This window comes from Ochotona princeps, chromosome 1, assembly GCF_030435755.1.
Source record: "Ochotona princeps isolate mOchPri1 chromosome 1, mOchPri1.hap1, whole genome shotgun sequence".
Classification (NCBI taxonomy): Eukaryota; Metazoa; Chordata; class Mammalia; order Lagomorpha; family Ochotonidae; genus Ochotona; species Ochotona princeps.
Genome location: NC_080832.1, coordinates 54,822,324 through 54,842,788, shown reverse-complemented (window position 1 = coordinate 54,842,788; position 20,465 = coordinate 54,822,324).

Genomic DNA, 20,465 nt, shown 5'->3' with positions numbered 1-20,465 from the left:
CCGCTTGGGGCTCATTTGGGGAATGAACCATCAGACGGAAGATCTTCCTCTCTGTCTCTCCTCCTCTCTGTACATCTGACTTTGTAATAAAAATAAATAAATCTTTAAAAAAAAAGTATACAACAAACACTAACATTGTATTATATCACTCTGCATATGCCCAATTATGTCTATAAACTACACTTTCTTCTCAAAGATTTATTTTATCTATTTCAATGGCAGAGAGAGAGAGAGAGAGACTCTTCCATCAGCTGGTTTACTTGCCAAATGCCCTCCACGGCCAGGGTTGGGTCAGGCTGAAGGCAGAAGCCAGGTGCTTCATACAGGTTTTCCCATGTGGGTGACAGGAGCGCAAGCACTTGGGCCATTCTCTACGCTTGATCTTAGCCAAAAGGCCAAGAAGAGATTGAGCCATTCTCCATTGCTTGCTAAGTGTATTAGCATGCAGCTGGATCAGAAATGGAGCCACTGGGACTCAAACCCATGCCCATATGGGATGGGACGCCAGCATGACAATGCAGGTAGAGGTTTAATCCACTGTGTCACAATAACACAAAGACTAAGTTCTTTGGAGTGGCTGCATCAGAAATGATTTTCATTCCAAATTTCAATGGACATTGCCGAATTTCTTCCATAAATGTTAAACCATTTATTATTGTTGTTCTACCAACAATACAAAGGAATGTCTTGCCAATCTAGTGTTTTATTAAATATCTGGAATTTGAGGGTTCATTGTGGTATAGCAGATTAAACCACTGCCTATGATGCTGACATCCCATATGGGTGCCAGTTGTTGTCTCAGCTGCTGTATTTCCAATCCAGCTCCCTGTTGATGTGCCTTGCAAAGCAATAGAGAATGGTCCCAGGGCTTAGACCTCTGTCACCTTCTTGGGAGACCCAGATGAATTGCAGGCTTCTTGATTTCAGTTTGGCCAACCCTGATAGTCATTAACCCATGACATCATTTTATCAGTCCTGCATATTTTATTTTCATAATATGAATTTTTCACCAATTTTTTCAAAGCCCCCTTCTAGGCAAAATTCCAAGGATTTTTTTGGGGGGGCTCCAAAATAAACATCTCTTAATTTCCTGTTCTGGAGCTTTCTGAAGTTCCCTCATAGCTTCCAGGGCTGCTTCCACATGCCAAGGGCAAACCTGAGTTTCTGCAATAGCAACAGTTTGACCTGCAAAATCAAAACCAGTTTACTCTCTAGCACTTAACAGGGAGAATTTGCCGGCTCCTGATATACATGAAGGATAAAGAGAAGGAAAGGGGAGAGAAAGGGAAGAGAAGCTGCAAGAAGGGGAAAGGAGAGGAGAAACAGTGGAAGAGAAAGAAGAAAAAGAGAAGACATTCTGAAAAAAAAAACTGGCATGAACTTGACAGGAAAAAAAAAAACCATACTACGCATTAGGGGGAAAGAATTTACTTTCCTCTTTTATGGGCTTCTGCCTTGGGAGAGCCTGGGGCGCTTTGTTTTTGGTTTTATTATACCGTAGTCCACTTCACAAAGACCCACACATATCTCATTGGATTTTCTGCCAGGCTAGGCCTCCAAGTCCCTCTGGTGGTTCCAAGTCTCCTGCTTATTCATCTAATTAATGAGGTGTGAGATGGTCTCAGGGGACCCTTGGAATGTGAAGAGCTAAGTTGTTTTTTTTTTTTTTCAACACATCCTCCCTGGATAGGATATACTACAGCCTTTCCAATTCCTTCTCCATAGCACTGACAAGCAACCCTTCCAAACAGACTCTCATTATTTTTTTAATGTGTTCTAACAGGACCCACAGGATTTCTTCCTCCAGAAAGTATAATGTTTCTTTTTTCTAAATATTAAACAAAGGAATTCCCCATTCAGTGTGACAACCATTAAACCAGTTTCTTCATGTTCCAGCTGTTTTCTCTGCTGGTCTTACACTCCACAGGTTTCTCCTGGTTACAAATGCCTCTCTCTCTTTTTTTTATTTCATTTTGTGACACAGTTTCATAGGCTCTATTCCCCCAACCCCTTTCTGGGCCCTCCCCGCACAGTGGATTTCTCCACCTTGTTGCAGTATTACAGTTCAAATCCAGTCACGATTCCTTCATTGCAAGCATGTACTATGCATAGAGTCCAGCATCTTACTGTCCAGATAAATTCAACAGTTTCTTGGGGAGACCATCTCTGGTCTGAAAGCAGAGCTGACAGAATATCATCCCGTCCAATGAAAAGCCACAACATAACATCAACAACAATTTACCACATCATGGAGCTAATTGACATGGTATTGAGTGACCAATATGTTAGAAGATACAAGTTCTTAACCGCATCCTGTGACTACTTCATTGACATTTCAATTTTTGTTTATACACAACCGGCTGCTATACACCTTAAAATGGCTAATAGGGTACTATTCAGCTGTCTCGTGTCTATTTTCATTTTTGTATTTAGCAGTTTATAGTGTTGAAGCATAATTTTGCTGAACTTGGCAGATTTTAGGATAGTTTAAACTGACTTATAATTCTAACAAGGCATATGTCAACAGTTCAGGCGCAGAACAGTTTTAGGAGGGATGTGCAGAGAAATCTTCAATACCTTAGTGAGGAGTAAATAAACTTTGTATCCTACCTAGTAAGGTATATGTGAGTCCAAGCTGACGGTTTCCTGCCTGGTTCTAAGCTTTGCTTGTTGTTCTCTGGCTATCTATTCTAATTTGGGGGGGAAGAGGGCTCCAGAGCGACCCTGATGGTCATTGCAAGATGGGGGTCATTGCAAGAGGGTGGGGATCCAAAGTTGGAACTAAGTAAGGACCAGAGAAAGCTCCCCTCCCAAGTCCCAAAGGAAATTTACCGTTCTGATTCTGAGGTCCACTCAGAGATCCCGGCTATTGTTCCGATGACATCAGATCCTGTGACAAACACCTCTTAATTAGGAGCTTGTGGGTCACCCTGAACATGTCTGACCTTCCTCCAAGGGAGCTCTTTCTAAAGACTCATTTATTCAGTATTTGAAAGTCAGAGCTCCAGAGAGAGAAAGAGAGAGGAACAGAGAGATATCTTTCCATCTGCTGGTTTCACTGCTGGGCCAGGCCAAACCCAGGCGCCTCAGCTGGGTCTCCCACGTGCGAGCAGGGGCCCAAGTATGGACCATCCTCTGTTGCTTTTTCCAGGCCATTAGCAAGGAGCTGGGTCAGAAGTGGAGCAGCCATAACTCAAAACAGTGCAGCCATGGGATGTGGTGGCTTTACGCGCTATGCTACCAGAGGCAGCTCTGAAGTGCCAGTTACAAAATGGCAAAGACCATACTGCACTGCATAAAGAGAAAGACTACAACTGGAGACCTAGCACCAAGTTCCTCTCATACGATAGCATGCCATAACAACAAGTGCTAGGACACTTCACAGACATTGGATTTATTTTGCTTCATCATTATTTCCGGTCTCAGAACAATGAAATGAGCATGCATATGTGCAGTTTATAGGTGAGGAAACTAAGCCCCACATGATTGATTATATTTGTATGTATATGTATTTATTTTTCCACAGCTGAAGCATTCATGAAATTCAAAGGTACAACATGAGATGCAGTAAAAAAAACTCCCTCTACCTCTTGTCCCAACTACCTAGCGGCACTTCCTAAGAGCAAGCAGCTACCCTCTGGAGACAGCTCACACTTAGGCAAGCATATATAGCTACACTTAATTTCTTTCTTTTTACTGAAATTCACTTCTTTAGTATGTTCACTGTTCTGAATCTAACTATTTTTCTCACTGAATACATTCTGGGAGCTGGAATTTGGTACAATGGTTAAAAGCCCCTTAGCATTCCTATATCCCATATCAGAAGCCTGGATTTGATTCCCAACTCTGTTCTCAGGCCCAGCTCCTGATAACATGCTAATGCAGCAGGTGCTGGCTTCAGAGGTTGGATTCCTGCCCCCCATGGGGGAGACTGGGATGGAGTTCCTGGCCTCTGGCTTTGCCCCAGTCCAGTCCCAGCTGTTGAGGAGATGCGTATCTCTCTGTCTCACTCTGCCATTCAAATAAGCAAAATAAATATTTTTTAATTTTTTTATTTATGAATTATTTGAAACATATAGTTAGAGAGAGGGAGAGGCATGGAGAGGTATCTTCCACCCCTTGGTTCACTCCCCAAATGGCTACAAAGGCCTGATTTGGGCCCCATCCAAAGTCAGAAGCCAGGAGTTTCATCCAGATCTCCCACATGGGTACAGGGGCCTAAGGTCTTAGGCCATCCTCCACTGCTTTCCCAGGTCACTAGCAGGGAGCTAGATCAGAAGTGGAGCAACCAGGACACAAACTGGCACTCATATGCAATGCTCACACCACAGGTGGAGGCTTAGCTTACTATGCCACAACACCAGCCTCTTAAAGAATAATCTTATGCATGTCTCATTTGCACATGTGGATCATTTCTGTATTTGAATTATTGGGTCAAAAATTAGACATATTTAGAATTTTCTCTATGACTACTTTCTCTAGTATGACTAGACAGAGATTTTATGCAACTTAGCCTGAAGAACTAACTTTTTATGGTTTCTCAAGTTAGAACAAATGGGGTGTCTCTCTCTCCCTCCTCTTTCAAGAGGCACCCCACCTCCCGGCTTTCTCTCCAGAGGTGCTTCCCCTTCCTCTCCCTTCCCTGCTCACCTGGTCCTTTCACAAATAAACTTTTCTGTCTGCATCAACAACAACAACAGAAAAGTTAGAACGAATGTTTCCTAACCAGAAAAACAAGAGAAGGCTTTAGCTTTGGTCAGCTTGTGCCCCTCTGTCTTCCAGACTATGGAGCTGCAGGCTTCTACACCTAAACCAAAAAAGGACCAGAAATCAAGGTCAGCCCGGCCATTTCAATAGAAGGCGAGAATGAGAAGAGGAATAAGTTGATGCAGACTGACAGTAATGATAAAGGTTTCAACCAACTCTCCCAGGCAGCGCTACTCTAAAATGCCCACAGTCCTTTGCGCTGACAGCACTCCTACAGGCTCAGCCAGACTGCTGCTGCTCCTGTTCCTGGAGCACTGAAGAATCCTCTACGCACTGCCCCAGCGATTCGGGGTCAAAGAAGAAGAGGAACTAGAAGCAAACAGGCATGTCCAAGGAGCACGGTGGCTTAGGAGGCGTTAGAGAAATGAGATTCAACAGAGAAAGAGAGGCATTAGTAGATGATCTGTCATGCTTTGCAAGTCATGGGTGCTGGGCCAAGCATAATAGCCTAGTGGCTAAATCCTTGCCTTGTATTTGCAGGAATCCCATATGGGCACTGGTCCATGTCTTGGCTACTCCACTTCCATCCAGCTTCCTGCTTATAGTCTGGGAAAGCAGTGGAGGATGGCCCAGAACCTTGGGATCCTTCACCCATGTGGGAGACCAGGAAGAGCTCCTGGATCTTGGCTTCATATCAGGTCATTGCAGCCACTTGGGAAGTGAACCAACAAATGAAAGATCTTTCTGTCTGTTGCTCTTCCTCTCTGTAAATCTGACTTTCCAATAAAAATAAATAAATCTTTAAAAATAAAAAACAAGACATGGATATTGAAAGATAACCTTACCTTCTTCATGTTATAGGGGTGAAGAGGGAAGGCATGTACTCATTGTCTATGCTTTCCATCATAATATTCATGTATATTTCTGAGAAAAGTAAAGTTATAAAAATGACTGTGCAGGGCCCAGGCGCTATAGCGTAATGGTTAAGGTCCTCGCCTTGAATGCACTGGGATCCTATGTGGCCACAGGTTCTAATCCCGGCAGCTCCACTTTCCGTCCAGCTCCCTGCTTGTGGCCTGGGAAAGCAGTCGAGGACAGCCCAAAGCCTTGGGACTCTGCACCCGCATGGGAGACCTGGAAAGAAGTTCCTGGATCCTGGCTTTAGATCGGCACAGCACCAACCGTTGCGGTCACTTGGGGAGTGAATGATTGGACGGAAGATCTTCCTCTCTGTACATCTGCCTTTCCAATAAAATAAATAAATCTTTTTTAAAAAATGACTGTGGAAAGAGTTCCATGGAATTTCTTGAGTGAGCAATTTGAGAAATAGAAGAGATTAGATGCCCATCAACACATGACTGGATTAAGAATATGACAGGCACACAGTGGAATATTACTCAGCCAAACAAAAGAGAATGAGATTGTCTTTCACAACAAAATGGATACAGTTAGAGACCATTATGCTGAGTGAAACAAGCCAGACCCCAAAAAGACAAATATGTTTTCTCTTATTTTTGGTAATTTATAGAAAATAAAAAATCTGAATATAAAAATATGCAAATGATTCATGGAGTTTTTTCTGCTGCTGTGGTCGGCTCACACTCAGCACTAGGATGTTAGCTAGTTTTTCAATTTTGGACTCCGATGTCTGTTTTGGTGACACAGAAATAGTTTTGGTCCAAGAAAGGTGGGGATTCAAGAATGAGATGACACAATGCTGAGAGTTGATATCAGCTTTTCTTGCTTAAAATATGAGTAACAGTAGAATACTTGTGCACATGTACTATGATTTCTGGTGATCATGAGCAGTTTTTAAGAAATAGGAAGGAAGTGGGGGAGGAAGGGAGGGAAGAAGAAAACGAAGAAGAGGAGGACAGATTCCCAATTGCCTACGCAGCTCCAACTGCTCCAGCCAGAGGCTGGGAGCAGCCTGGACAGCCTTCTGAACCCCGCAGGCTTGGAGGTTAGGTCTTCAATGGAAATATTCCTCCCACTCTTGCTCTTTACCTGCTTGAGCTTTGGGGCAGCCTGGATTTAAGCTAAAGGAACGTCACAAGATATACTGATTATTTTGTCTTCTCAAAAGTTTGTTGCCTTCAAGTGTTGTTGTATTGCACACAAGCAGTCAGCAGCTTTCTCAGTCTGTCTCTCCTTTCCCTGGCAGCAGGGAACTGGAAAATAGACATGAAATCCAGCATATTCCATCCATATCTCTGTGCCTCTCTGGAATAGAACAATCCTCCATTCACATATTTAAGTTTCAAAATATTCAAGTTTTAGGGCCCAGTGTCGTGGTCTAGTGGCTAAAGTCCTCGCCTCGAGTGTCCTGGGATCCCATATGGGCGCCAGTTCTGATCCTGGCAGCTCCACTTCCCATCCAGCTCCCTGCCTGCTTGTGTCCTGGGAAAGCAGTGGAGGACGGCCCAAAGCCTTGGGACCCTACATCCGTGTGGGAGACCTGGAAGAAGTTCTTGGATCCTGGCTTCGGATCGGTGCAGTACCGGCCATTGTGCTCACTTGGGGAGTGAATCATCAGACGGAAGATCTTCCTCTCTGTCTCTCCTCCTCTCTGTATATCTGACTTTGTAATGAAAATAAAATAAATCTTTTTAAAAATATTCAAGTTTTGATTTAAAAAAAAAAAGAATAAGAGGGACTCAATAGGCTAATCCTCCACCTGCAAGCACAGGCACCCCAGATGGGCACCCGTTCATGTCCCAGCTGCTCCACTTTCCAGCCAGCCTGCCTCCTGGCTTCGGATCAACTCAACTCTAACCACTGCAGCCATCTGGGAAATGAACCAGTGGATCTTTCTGTCTCTCTTTCTCTGTGTAAAATCTGCCTTTCAAAAATAAAATAAACATATCTTCAAAAACAGAATTTGAAACATTTGGGTTCACATAAAATTTGAGGTTTTTAAAAGGTTCTTATTTGGGTTTGGGCCTTGGGATTCGGGGGCAACTGCCGCTCTTCACAGTGTGGCGGCTGTGGGGGGTGCCCCTGCCGGGTCGGACCCAATGCTGGGGGCTCACGCCAAAGACACTGCCGCAAGGCAGTGAACGAGTCCTCGGCCTCACCCAGGGCGGCCAATGCACCATGTGGTGCCAGGCTCTGCCTGCTGGCCGCCCGGCCGGGAAGCTCTGGGGTAATGGATGTCCGAATTGCTGCTTAGATAGCTCTAGGGTGACCCCACTGTTTCTGGGTTCTGAGTCAATCCTAAAGATTCCCAACGCCAGTGGCTCTTCTTTTGGAGAACTTCTAATCACTCAATAATGCTGAGCTTTGAACACCTACAATGCAGAAGATAACCCCCAGATTATCTAGCAGGATATTTTTTTGCCTGACATGATGTTGGTTCAGGAGACTGGTCACATTAGGCAGGTCCATAATTTTAACTAGCACTCTAGAACCTTACCCTGGGGTGGACTCTGTGCAGGATGTGTGGGCCACACCCTGTAGAAAGTTTGGCCCCACTGGTAAACCTAAATTTTAGGTGGTTATGGATTAAGCTAGGTGTGACCAAGGAGCCTGCCATCAATCACAGGTAAAGGGATCCGCCATAGACTGGACTGGGCAAGGCAGCAGCACCCAAATGTGCATCCTGAATAGGTTGTGGGGTGGGCCGGGCTGCAACATTCACCAGCTCATACAAGGCCAAATGGGAGGCCAGAGTACACCGGGTACTGGCCTAAAAACCAATGGCATGTATGTAAACTGGGTTTGGGAGTGGATCAAGTGGAGGGACTTGGGAAGCTCCCCTGGCGAGTCATAGCTCTCGCTGGTGAACACGCCGTCCAGATCTGGGGGTCGGACAAGCAGGGCATAGTAGCTCCAAAATGTGTAAATTGGTAATGGAACGTAATGTACTGGGCAGGACTGAGCAAACCTTTGTTTACAAGCAAAACTAGAAACCAGGATTGAACACAGGTCATACCGAGCTAGGCTCTTGCACCTACTGGTCCTCAGAGCAACCACGGGCAGGTGCATGATTTACAGCTATAAACAAGCCCAATCGGGGAGGTAACGGGACACCCTAACTAGGTTGAGGTTCCCACCAAGGGGCGTATGTGCTAGAATTGGAGCTGCGTTCTATCTAGGAAACAGTTGCAGTCACCCGAGGCACTAGTGTGGGCTGGGATTGGATGCACCAGGCCAGTTCAGACCCCAACACCATCTGGTGTCATGGAGAACCAGGGGGTAGATGTGGGACTGACTAGGCTGGGTCTCAACCCCCTACTGAGCCATGCGTGAGCTGTATGTGGGTATGGACGAGCCATGGCCGGGCTGAAACATCCAACAACAAGAACCAGAATGGGGTGAAAGCCAGCCAGGAAAACCACTGTCCCTGCTAGGACAGGATGTGAACTGAGTTGGGTTGGCTCAAGGACCCCCTGGCATGCGCAAAACCTGTCATTGGGAGGGGTTCTGATGGAGGAGCCTGGGCAACTCCTCTGGCAGGACACAGTCCCTGCAGGTAAGCGCAAGAAGCATGATAGGAAACAGTCCAGAATAGGCCATGGGAAGTTCCCCACTGGCACACATTCAGCATGGGTCAGGAGCAGACCAGGCTCAATCAGTCCATATCACCCACTGGCAAATCCGATCACCAGATCAGAGTGTGGGATGAGCCGGGTTTGGTCGCGACAAAACCAGTACACATTATGGAATGCCAGGGCGTGGTTGCCTGTACTGGATATGAATGCAGCACCCAACCAGCACACGTGAGATCCAGGAAGGAAGGGAGGGGCAGAACTGGCGGGGGGATTAAGGGGCTGGTTCCCTCGCCGGACAGCTACTCCCACCGGAGAGCGTGGGCTGGGATAGAGACAGACTAGACTATGCAAGGCTATAACACCTGTGCGCTGCATGTGGAATAGATCAGGGAAAAGCCAGGCTGGGCTGATTATTCCTGCTGGTGCAAGCATAAATTAGAGTGGGTGAGGGATGTTTGGGCATAGCCGCAGAAGCTGGCACTGGGGACTAATTCTGTCAAGTCAAATCACAGAACCACCTAAAGAGTGCATAAACCGGGACAGAGAGACCTGGGAGGGAAAAAGTGGGTTCCCCCTTCTTGGGTCACTAGTCCCGTGGGAGGGCATGAAAACTAGGACGGGGGCTGGGATGGCTAGATAGAGAGGCACTCAACAACACCCATGAGGGCTGGATGGTTGAGTTGGTTAGATAGAACTAAGCTTTAATACCCATTGACAAGTGCCAGAGCCAAATGGGATGGGGGACAGACTGGTCTTCTGCTACACATACTGGCAACCAGGGTAGGGGGTGGGCCTGATGGGGGTTATTGTGGGTCACCCCGACTAGGCTGCAGCTCCCACTGGTTAGTGTGAGGGCCGAGTACGTGCTGGGCAGAACCAGACTGGACTGCAACACCCATTGGTTCCAGTGCAGCTCGGGACTGGAAATAGAACCAACCCAGCAATTGCAACCACCAGCTGATCGGGGTGATGGACTGTGCCGGGCCCTGTGCTTGCCAGAACATGCAAGAAACTAGTCTGGGAATACCTCAAAGTTTCTTTGGAGATCTCCCCAATCGAACTGCTAGACTCAGAACTCTAATCAAGAAAAGACAGAAGACAGAGCAGATCAATCATTCATCTCAGCTACATGTTAGCAGCGAAAAATGGGGCAAACGGAGACTTTATGATGGACCATATCAATCAGTGGACGACCTCATCGAGCGAAACTGGCAGCGATTCATAACTGGAGAACTATTAACACCACTTGAGCACATATCTCAGAGCATGCCCCACATCTGGGACTCGGGGTGGGCGGGAAACCGGGTGGGGCTTCTCCCTCAATATCCTCCTTTACCTCAGATACAAGATGGAAACAATATGGACATAATAGTATTGCCCACTTCCCTATCCCCCTGAACCTTTTTTTTTCTTTTTCTTTCTTTAACTGTAATTAACTATGAAAAGATTGTCAACAACAACATAATAAAATAGATTATAAAAAAAAAAACACACACACAAAAAAGGTTCTTATTTGTCTATACTTGGTATTGTTTTCATTAAATGGAGGGTATTTAAATCGGAGAGAATGCATATTGTTGGGGATGAAGCCAGTGATTCCGTAAGTGCCAGAATGTAATTTCCAATATTTTAAATGGTCTCACTGGCAATGCAATTGGCTGTATACACATAGCTCTGATTATAATTATTGCTCTTGTCGGGAGCACAGGTTTCAGCCTGTCTGGGCTTGGGGAGCTCTTGGCAGATCACTAGACATTGTCTCCAGGGCCCCCGTCAGTGCACCTATCTAACACACAGCAGGCCACTGGACAAGTAAGCTGTTCTCCTCCAGTGTTGGCTAGGCACTGACTCACAACCCAGCTGATATTCCAAGCTTAGGCACTGTCTTCCAGTGCTATATCAGATGTCTCTATTTCAAGTCTATGGCCCCGCTCCAATCCAAACTCCATGTAGAGAAAAAAAAGACAACATTTAAGGGAAATAGAATTATTTTTTGCTAGATCACTGTCTTTCAGTATTTTCTTCTTTTCCTTAGGCTCAATGATCATCTCCCACCACACTGTAGTGATTCTCTGCCACAGTGAGGGGAGGCAAGGCCAGAGAGCCAGTCCTTTTCTGCTCTTCCCAGAGAGACTCAATGAAATGGGCGGAGGGGTGCACTTAACAAAGTCTGCAAGTTCCCAATTAAGTCTCTCTTGACTGGACAGCTTCCATGTTTTCCTTCTTTGCTCCTAGGGCCAAAAATCTCTCAAGCTCCAACTGACATTGTGTGCCTGCCCTTAGCTTCTAGTTGATTTCAGCCAAAAACCAGCACCAGCAAGAGAACAGAGCCAACAGTTCAAGGTCTTTATTTCCTTGGCTCTCTGTGGCAGTGCCTCAGGCAGGATCCATCACTTTACCAAAAGTCATTTCTCCTGTCAGACATCCCTCTCTAGCCAGCCCCTGTCCAGTAGCTCTTTCCCCTGAAACCTTCCGAGCCTGGAAGAGGAAGTTACCCCTGGTACTAGCCACACAGTTCTGCACCATTCCTAATGGTTTCCTAGATCTACTCCCTGCACACATTTGTCAACATTCCTTTCCTCAATTAAGATTACCTTCTGTTCTCTGTAAGTATCCTGTCTGGTTCGGTGTCCATCTCCCATCCCTAACTCAAGTTTACTCTGCAAAATCTAAATACTGTAGTTTAGGTTTTTATTGAATGAAAATACCCATGTGGATAATGCATGGGAAAATAATAGTTATAAATAATAGTTAATAGTTATAAATAATAGTTCTCTCTTCCAGAACCCATTATTAAATATTTGGCTCAATGTTTGTAACATAACTAACTGCAATGACAATTTTTTTTTCACGATTTATTTCTTTACAAGGCAGCATGACACAGAGAGCAAGATCTTCCATTCACTGGTTGGTTCACTCCCCAAACAGCCACATCAGGTCAGCAAAGCTGCACCCAGGAACCAGAAGCTCCAACAGGGTCTCCCACCTGGGTGACAGAAACTCAAGTGCCTGAGCCATCATCCGCTGCTTCCCAGGCATAATAGCAGGAGCTGAATCAGAAGCAGAGAAGCTGGGACTCGAACCAGCACTGCAGTAGTAATGCTGGCATCCCAAGCAACAGTTTAGCCTGCTGTGCCACAATGCTTTCCCCTTTGACAAATTTTTAACTCAAGTATTTTTAAGACTTAAAATACTTTATCCTCAGTAATTAATTTTCCCTCTTCTCTCGAATGATGAGACTTCTACAACCTGTATCTGTGCTTTCACCCACTGACCACTAGGAAGCACACAACTAAATTTATATTTTGACATCAGAATAAATGCATAAACTTGGTTTTTTGCTGTGTTTATTTCTTCTACTTTCTACTTAGAATTTGGTGGTCTATTTTCATTTTAATGTTCTTACTAAGCATGTCTCTAATTGTAATTTTTTTAAGTTAGAAAGGCCATGTCACACATAAATGCTTGTTATGCTCCTTAATAATTATTGTGTTACAGGTTACAGAGATGTAAATGATTTTTCAATGTATACATTTATTTATCTTTCTACTTGCGAGTCAGAGCAAGAAAGAACTGCAGCGACAGAGTGGTCCCACCTGCTGGTTTGCTCCCCAAGTGCCTGTGATGGGCAGGATGAGGCCAGGTGGAAGCTGGACATCGGGAGCTTAGCCCAGGTCTCTCACAAGTGACAGGGACCCAACCGACCAAGCTACCACCTGTACCTCCCTGAGTCAGGCATTCCAGCATGGGATGCAGGCATCCCAGCCAACATATCCTAACCACTAGCCAAAACACCCACCCTGGAAAAATTTTATGTACTTGAAAAAGGAATCAACATTAAAGCAACAGCAAAACACAAAAACCCAATGAAAAAAAATGTCTTTGGGATGGGCAGTTAGCTTTCCAGTTAAGATGCCAGGTGAGAGACACCCTGCCACAGTGGGTTAGGCCACCAGTGAGATGCTGGCATCCCCTAAGGGCCCTAGTTAGAGTTCTAGCTGCTCCACTTCAGATCTAGCTCCCTACTAACAGGATTGGGAAGGTAACAGAGGATAATCCAAGTGCTTTGCACCCCACCACCCAGCTGGAAGACCTGGATTGAGTTCCAGGCTTCTGGCCCCTGGCAGCTGTGGCCATTTATGGAGTGAACCCACAAATGGAAGATTTCTCTCACACACACCCCCATGAACCCCACTGTTTTTGTAACTCTGCCTTTCATATAAATAAATCTTTTTTTAAAAATTCCAGTTGAATGGAACATTTTTATTCAAAATGCAGCTCTGGCTCCTAATCCCAGCTCCCTGATGAAGCACACGTTGGGAGGCAACAGTGATGACCCAAGTAACTGGGCTCCTGCCCAGCAGCTGGGATACGTGTATAACATTCCCAGCTGCTGGTTTCAGTTCCAGTCTAACCCAGCCATTGTGGGCAACTGAGAAGTGAGCCACTGAGTGTTAAGTGCTCACTCGTTTTCTCCTCCCACTCTCTATTACTCTGTATTTTTGTCTCTATTTCTCAAATACCTAAATCAACATTTTTAGGAAGTGTCTTTAGAAAATAAATATAAGTAGAAATGGAAGGCATACATCAAATATTAATACCAGAAATCCTGATTAACTGAATTTTTTTCTTTCTTATGCATATAGCTCTAATTGTTGAAGCACACTACTGCAGCATACTAAGTTTAGGCAAACTAATTTTCTTATAGAACTCAAAGATTATGCAGCTACTCTGCTGCAATCGAAACCTAACCTGACAAACGTTCTGATTTACTAAGAGCTTCACACTTCCTTGTTACTATCATAATCAGATACAGGAAGGTTCTTCAAAGAACCTTCTTAAAACAACAAAAGTCTCTAAATGATGGCTCTCAACTCTAAAACATCCCCACACTAGAAATCCAGTGAGCACAAGGCAAGTCTTCTATAATGCTTACTGAATTAAGAAAGGAAAATTACATACAAGTATTGAGGAGCATGCCAGGAAATGCAGCATTTAACTGCCTTATATTTCATTCATAATTTGGATAAACTTATTCAATAAACATTTTTATTGGAAGGATACTATATTTCAACAAAGTCATCCACAGAGGATTAAGTTGGTAAACCAGACAGCAGAAAAAAAATCAGAGTTAAAAAAATAATAATAATGGGGGGGCTGGCGCCATGGTGTAGTAGGCTACGTATCCACCCGCAGCACTGGCATCACATATAGATGCCGGTTCGAGTCCCACATGCTCTACTTCCAAGCCAGCTCCCTGCTAATGACCTGGGAAAGCAGTAGAGGATGATCCAAGGCCAAGGCTCCCTGCATCCACGAGGGAGTTAGGGAAGAAGCTCCTAGCTCCCAGCTTCAGCCCAGCCCGGCTCTGGCTGTTGTGGCCATTTGAGGAGTATACCAGCAGAGGGAAATTCTTTCTCTCACTCTGTCTCTCTCTGTAATTGTACTATTTAAATAATCTAAAAAATCTAAATATATATGCAAGTGTCTTCCTAGTAGAGCATTGTACAATGTAGTGAAGAAAAGTTGGTATGGCTAATGTCCCCTCTTTCTGGATGCTTCTAACTAACTGGATCAGCAGCAACTATACTATAAGCAGGAGACTCAAGAAGGTAGCTCTTGAAGAATTACAAACTGCCCCCCGGCGTGGCCTAGTGGCTAAAGTCCTCGCCTTGAATACCCCGGGATCCCATATGGGCACCGGTTCTAATCCCGGCAGCTCCACTTCCCATCTAGCTCCATGCTTGTGGCCTGGGAAAGCAGTCAAGGACGGCCCAAAGACTTGGGACCCTGCACCCGCGTGGGAGACCTGGAAGAGGTTCCTGGTTCCTGGCTTCGGATCGGCGCGCACCGGCCGTTGCGACTCACTTGGGGAGTGAGTCATTGGATGGAGGATCTTCCTCTCTGTCTCTCCTCCTCTCTGTATATCTGACTTTGTAATAAAGTAAATAAATCTTTAAAAAAAAAGAATTACAAACTGCAGCTGAAGTGAGTGGAAGGAAATCAATGATCATGCAAAAATTAAAAATATGGACAACTACAGCTTGATAGAAAAGTGCAACTTTTCAGGAAACATTAATAAAAGAAAATTGAAGAAAGTCACTCCTGTAGTGAACATAAAAATTTCCATCTGTTTTTTAAAATATTTCAAATATAAAGTTCACAGTTACAACAGTCTCAAGAATACTTATGAACGGGTAATTTTGTACCTCAAATCCAGTTTAAGAAAAGCAATGTGTGTTAGGTTACAGAGACCTCCTCCATGACTCCCTTGACACACACACACCCCATCATCCATCAAGGATCATGACCATCCACACTTCTGTAATAATTTCCCTTTTGTTCTTTTAATTTTATTCTTCTTATTTATTTGAAAGGCAAACCAGGAGAGAGAGGAAGGCAGAGAAAGAGATAGAGCGAGACCTTCTTGGTTTATTGCCCCATATCCATAAGCCATGGCTGAGACAGGTTAAAGCCAGAAGTACATAATTCAACATTAGTTTCACATATGCATGGCAGGGACCCAAGTACCTGAGCCATCACCTACTGCCTTCCAGAGCACACAGTAGCAGGAAGCTGGGTCAGAGGTGGAGGCAGGATTGGTCCCAGGCCCTCCAGTGTGGGATATGGGGGTCCACGGGTTGTTCCACCGGTCCCACTGCTTCCCTACTGTTCTCATTAGCTTAGTCACAGACTGTTTCATTCCACCTGTATATGCCATGTATCTCCACATTGCCTCTGACATTTCTTAGCTTGGTCTTACATTTATAGGATTCACCTTTGTGATGATATGCAGCTTCGGTCCCTTTGTTTCCACTGCTGTGCACCGTTGTAGGGAATGAATACAATATACAGTTGAATTTTTTTTCAAAAGTATAGTGGCTATTGTCGGATATTTACCCTCCCATGTCAACTTTTAAGTCATGTATCAAGTACCATTTAAAAAAAATAAATAAAATAAAACCTTCCTGGTATTTTGATTAGCATAGCATTGACTCTACACGCCAATTTTGCGCGAATTCACATTAATGTAGCATGAACATTTCCTCCATGAGTATAACACAGTTTTTGATCTAAGTAAGTCTTCTTTAATACCTTTCGGGAAAATATTTATATTGTGACATATAAAGACTTATACAATTATTCATAGAAAAACTGAATTAGGAGATAATGTAGAGGTTGGTATTGTGGTGCAATGGGCTAAGCTGCCACCTGCAACTTCAGCAGCCCGTACTAGAATACTTGCTTGAATCCTATTCTACTTACTGTTTTTGAGATTTATTTTATTTTTATTGCAAAGTCAGATATACAGAGAGGAGGAGAGACAGGAAGGAAGATCTTCCGTCTGGTGATTCACTCCCCAAGTGACTGCAATGGCCGGTGCTGAGCCAATCCGAAGCCAAGAGCCAGGAACTTCCTCCAGATCTCTCATACAGGCAAAGGAGCCCAAGACTTTGGGCCATTTTCCACTGCTTTCCCAGGCCACAAGCAGGGAGCTGGATGGGAAGTGGAGCTGCCAGGATTAGAACCTGTGGCCACATGGGATCCTGGTGCATGCAAGGCGAGGCCCTTAGCGGCTAGGCCACGCCGCCAGGCCCCTATTCTACTTCCAATCCAGCTTCCTGCTAATGTGACTGAAAAGACAACAGAACTCAAGTATTTTGGACCTTACTACCAATGTGGAAAATCAGGATAGATATCCAGGATCCAGCCTGGCCCCGACCTGCATGTTGTGGGCGTTGTTGCAGGTGAATCAGCAGATGACAAGATTGATCTCTCCCTCCCTGTCACTCTGCCTTTTAAATGAATAATTAAAAAAAAAAACCATAAAAAGGATAATGCAAGCTTTCTATGAACTTTTTAAAGCTCTTCAAATTTATTTCAAGCCCCTTTTATTAGTTATTACTGAACTGTCTTTTCCATTCTGTACTTTTTAAAATATTAACACAGAGAAAAAAAGAGACACGAAGACAAAGGAAAAAAGATCTTCCATTCAGTGATTTACTCCTTAAATGGCCTCCTCAGTGACCAGAGTTGAGCTGGTCCAGGCCAAAGAAGGTCTCCGGGTTTCACAAACAGGCAGCAGGAGCCCAGGCCCTGGGGCCATCTTCTGCTGCTTTCCCAGGGGCATCAGCAGGGGGCTTGATTGCTACCTATTTTTATTATAGACAATGACATCATCTGTGAATTAGCCACACCCACTCTTTGGTTTTCTTTTTCACATTGATTTGATTGTTTGCTTACTTGCTTGTTTTGAAAAGGAGAGAAAGTGAAAAAAAGAGACAGAATTAGCTCCCAGTGCCAGCCTCTGCCAGTCGATGTTATGGCAAGGTCCACCAACCCTCACCCACTCTAATATTTTCTTGCACCAGACAGAACAGTCAGCCGATCTAGCTCATGTGAGACCCACAGGTGTTGTAGCCCTGCCTGGTAGTTCTGCTTTTTATTGTATCCTGCTACCATCCTGATCAGCAAAAACAAGAAGAAATATTTGGTGAGTATTAATTGAAAGACATAGTACTGGAAGATGGGCCCAACACAATGGCTCAATGACTAGTTCTCACCTTGCAACCAATAGGATCCCACACAGTGCCAGTTCGTGTCCCAGCTGCTCCACTTTCCATCCAGCTCCCTGCTTGTGGTCTGGGAAAGCAGTCGAGGATGGTCCAAAGCCTTAGAACCCTGCACCCACATGGGAGACCCAGAAGCTCCTGATTCATGGCTTTGAATCAGCTCAGCTCCAGCTGATTGGGGGCCACTTGGGGGAGTAAACCAGCAAATGCAAGATCTGTCTGTCTCTCCTTCTCTCTGTAAATCTGACTTTCCAGTAAAAATAATAAATCTTAAAACAAAAAAAAAAGAGTACCAGATGATATGGGGCTCAAAAGGATGAAAAAGAAATTGCCTTCATTCTTGGAAAAGCATGGCAATTGAAACAATTTGTAGATTTGAAACAATAACAATTAAACAAAATTTAACAAGGTCACAATGACATTTGCAGAGTGAGACCTCATGTAAAGGAATTTCTTGTCTCCTGAGCCTAATCCACGTGCACACTGCAATCCCTGAGATGGGCTATTTGGTCTCAATGCCCACTCTCCTCCTTACTTCCCCCTTTGTCTTCTACAAATATCCAAGAATCAGTCTGAAGGTTGAGTCCCTCATATCATCATTAGAAGTACATGGAAAAGGACAAGCAAGGCCAGCTAAGCTGGGAGCAGGACAGCAGAGTGGGTTACAGCTGCTGCTGTACCTGGCCAGCCTCCTTGTCTCCTTGTCCCAGAAACAGATGCCAGACTGAGAACCCAGCAGGAACAGGAGGCAAACAAACAATGCAGGACTGCCTGGTCCAAAGGAAGAGTCAAAGGGCAAGAAAAGTAATCAAAGAAAATGGAAGCATCAAATTTGGATGAAGAAAACATCTATTTTTTTAGCCTGACTTTCAACTATCTACAATTTTGGAGTACCTTTATTATAGCTAAGATTTACCAAAAAAAAAAAAAAAAAAGGATTATTTTTATTTGAAAGACATTTTACAGAAAGAAGAAAAGAGAGAAAGAGATCTTCCACCCATGAGTTCACTCCCCAAACAGCCCAGTCGTTGAAGCTGGGCTAATCGGAAGCCAGGAGTCAAGAACCAGGAGCCTATTACACATTTCCCACATGAATGCAGGGGTCCGAGGGCCAGGCCCAAGGACCCAGCTGTTCCACTTCCCTTCCAGCTCCTTGCTTGTGGCCTGGGAAAGCAGTTGAGGTGGGCCTAAAGCCTTGGGATCCTGCACCCACGTGGGAGACCTGGAAGAAATTCCTGGCTCCTGGTTCAGAGGTCCTCCTTAGGTCTGGGAGATGTTTTAGTTGCCTTGGAAAGCAGAATCCACAAATCCATTATACTGGGCCCATGTAAGTTGCAACTGGGTACTGAAGGACAAGAAGCCTCCCACTTCCCCAGGCTTTCCTGAGGGGGACCTCAACAATTTATTATCCATGGGGTGCCCTAGCTCTTAATTCCACACAATGAACAAATTATTTAATAAATCAAATCATATCATGAATAGCAGCAAAGCAAAATGTATTTAGAACTTTAGCAAATATGAATATACAGTAAGCAGACATTGTAGCATTTCCTTCCGGTGCTCCAAAAAATTGTCTCAGTGCCTCACCCTTCCCCCAACACACACATACACCCACATCCCACTCTGAGAATGACAGTGAAATAATAAGATAGGTGACTTTTTGGGCTCGGCGGCGTGGCCTGGCGGCTAAAGTCCTCGCCTTGAATGCGCCGGGATCCCATATGGGCATCGGTTTTAATCCCGACAGCTCCACTTCCCATCCAGTTCCCTGCTTGTGGCCTGGAAAAGCAGTCGAGGACAGCCCAAAGCTTTGGGACCCTGCACCTGTGTGAGAGACCTGGAAGAGGTTCCTGGTTCCCGGCTTCGGATTGGCACAGCACCGGCCGTTGTGCTCACTTGGGGAGTGAATCATCGGACAGAAGATCTTCCTCCCTGTCTCTCCTCTCTGTATATCTGACTTTGAAATAAAAATAAATAAATTTTTAAAAACAAAAAGATAGGTGACTTTTCCCCCTAAATTTAAATAATAAATATTCATTTCATATTTTAAAAAAAATAAGAAAGAAGACATTTACACAACCCATTACCTAATCCCATCATCTGTTCCATGGGGTATTCTAGAAAAGTCTAACCTGAAAACAAGGGTCCAAAATGAAATGAGATTTGCAGACCCAGTGTGATGGCTCATTGGCTAAATCCTCACTTTGCAATTGCCAAGATGCCATCTGGGCCAGTCCATTTCCAAGCTGCTCCACTTCCCATCCCAGCTCCCTACTTGTGGCCTGGGAAAGCAGTGGAAATTGGCCCAAAGCCTTTGGGCTCCTTTGCCTGTGTGAGAGACCTGGAAAAAGCTCCTGGCTTCTTGTGGCTCTTGGCTTCAGATCAGGATCAGCTCTGTTCATTGGGGCCATTTGGGGAGTGAACTAGTGGACAGAAGATCTTTCTCTCTGTTTCTCCTCTCTCTATAAATCTGATCTGCCTTTCCAATAAAAATAAGTAACTCTTTAACAAAAAAGAAAAGAAGAAATTTGTCATGTTCAACAGTTAAAGCAGCTCCTGCCATCCTCTGCTCCCTAATTCCTCCCACCCCTCACGAGAAGCCTCTGGCAGGTGGGCTGCCCCAACAGCCAACAGGCACAGAGAAGTCCACCACCACCTCAGGTGAAGATGGGCAAGGGAATAAAATGCAAGG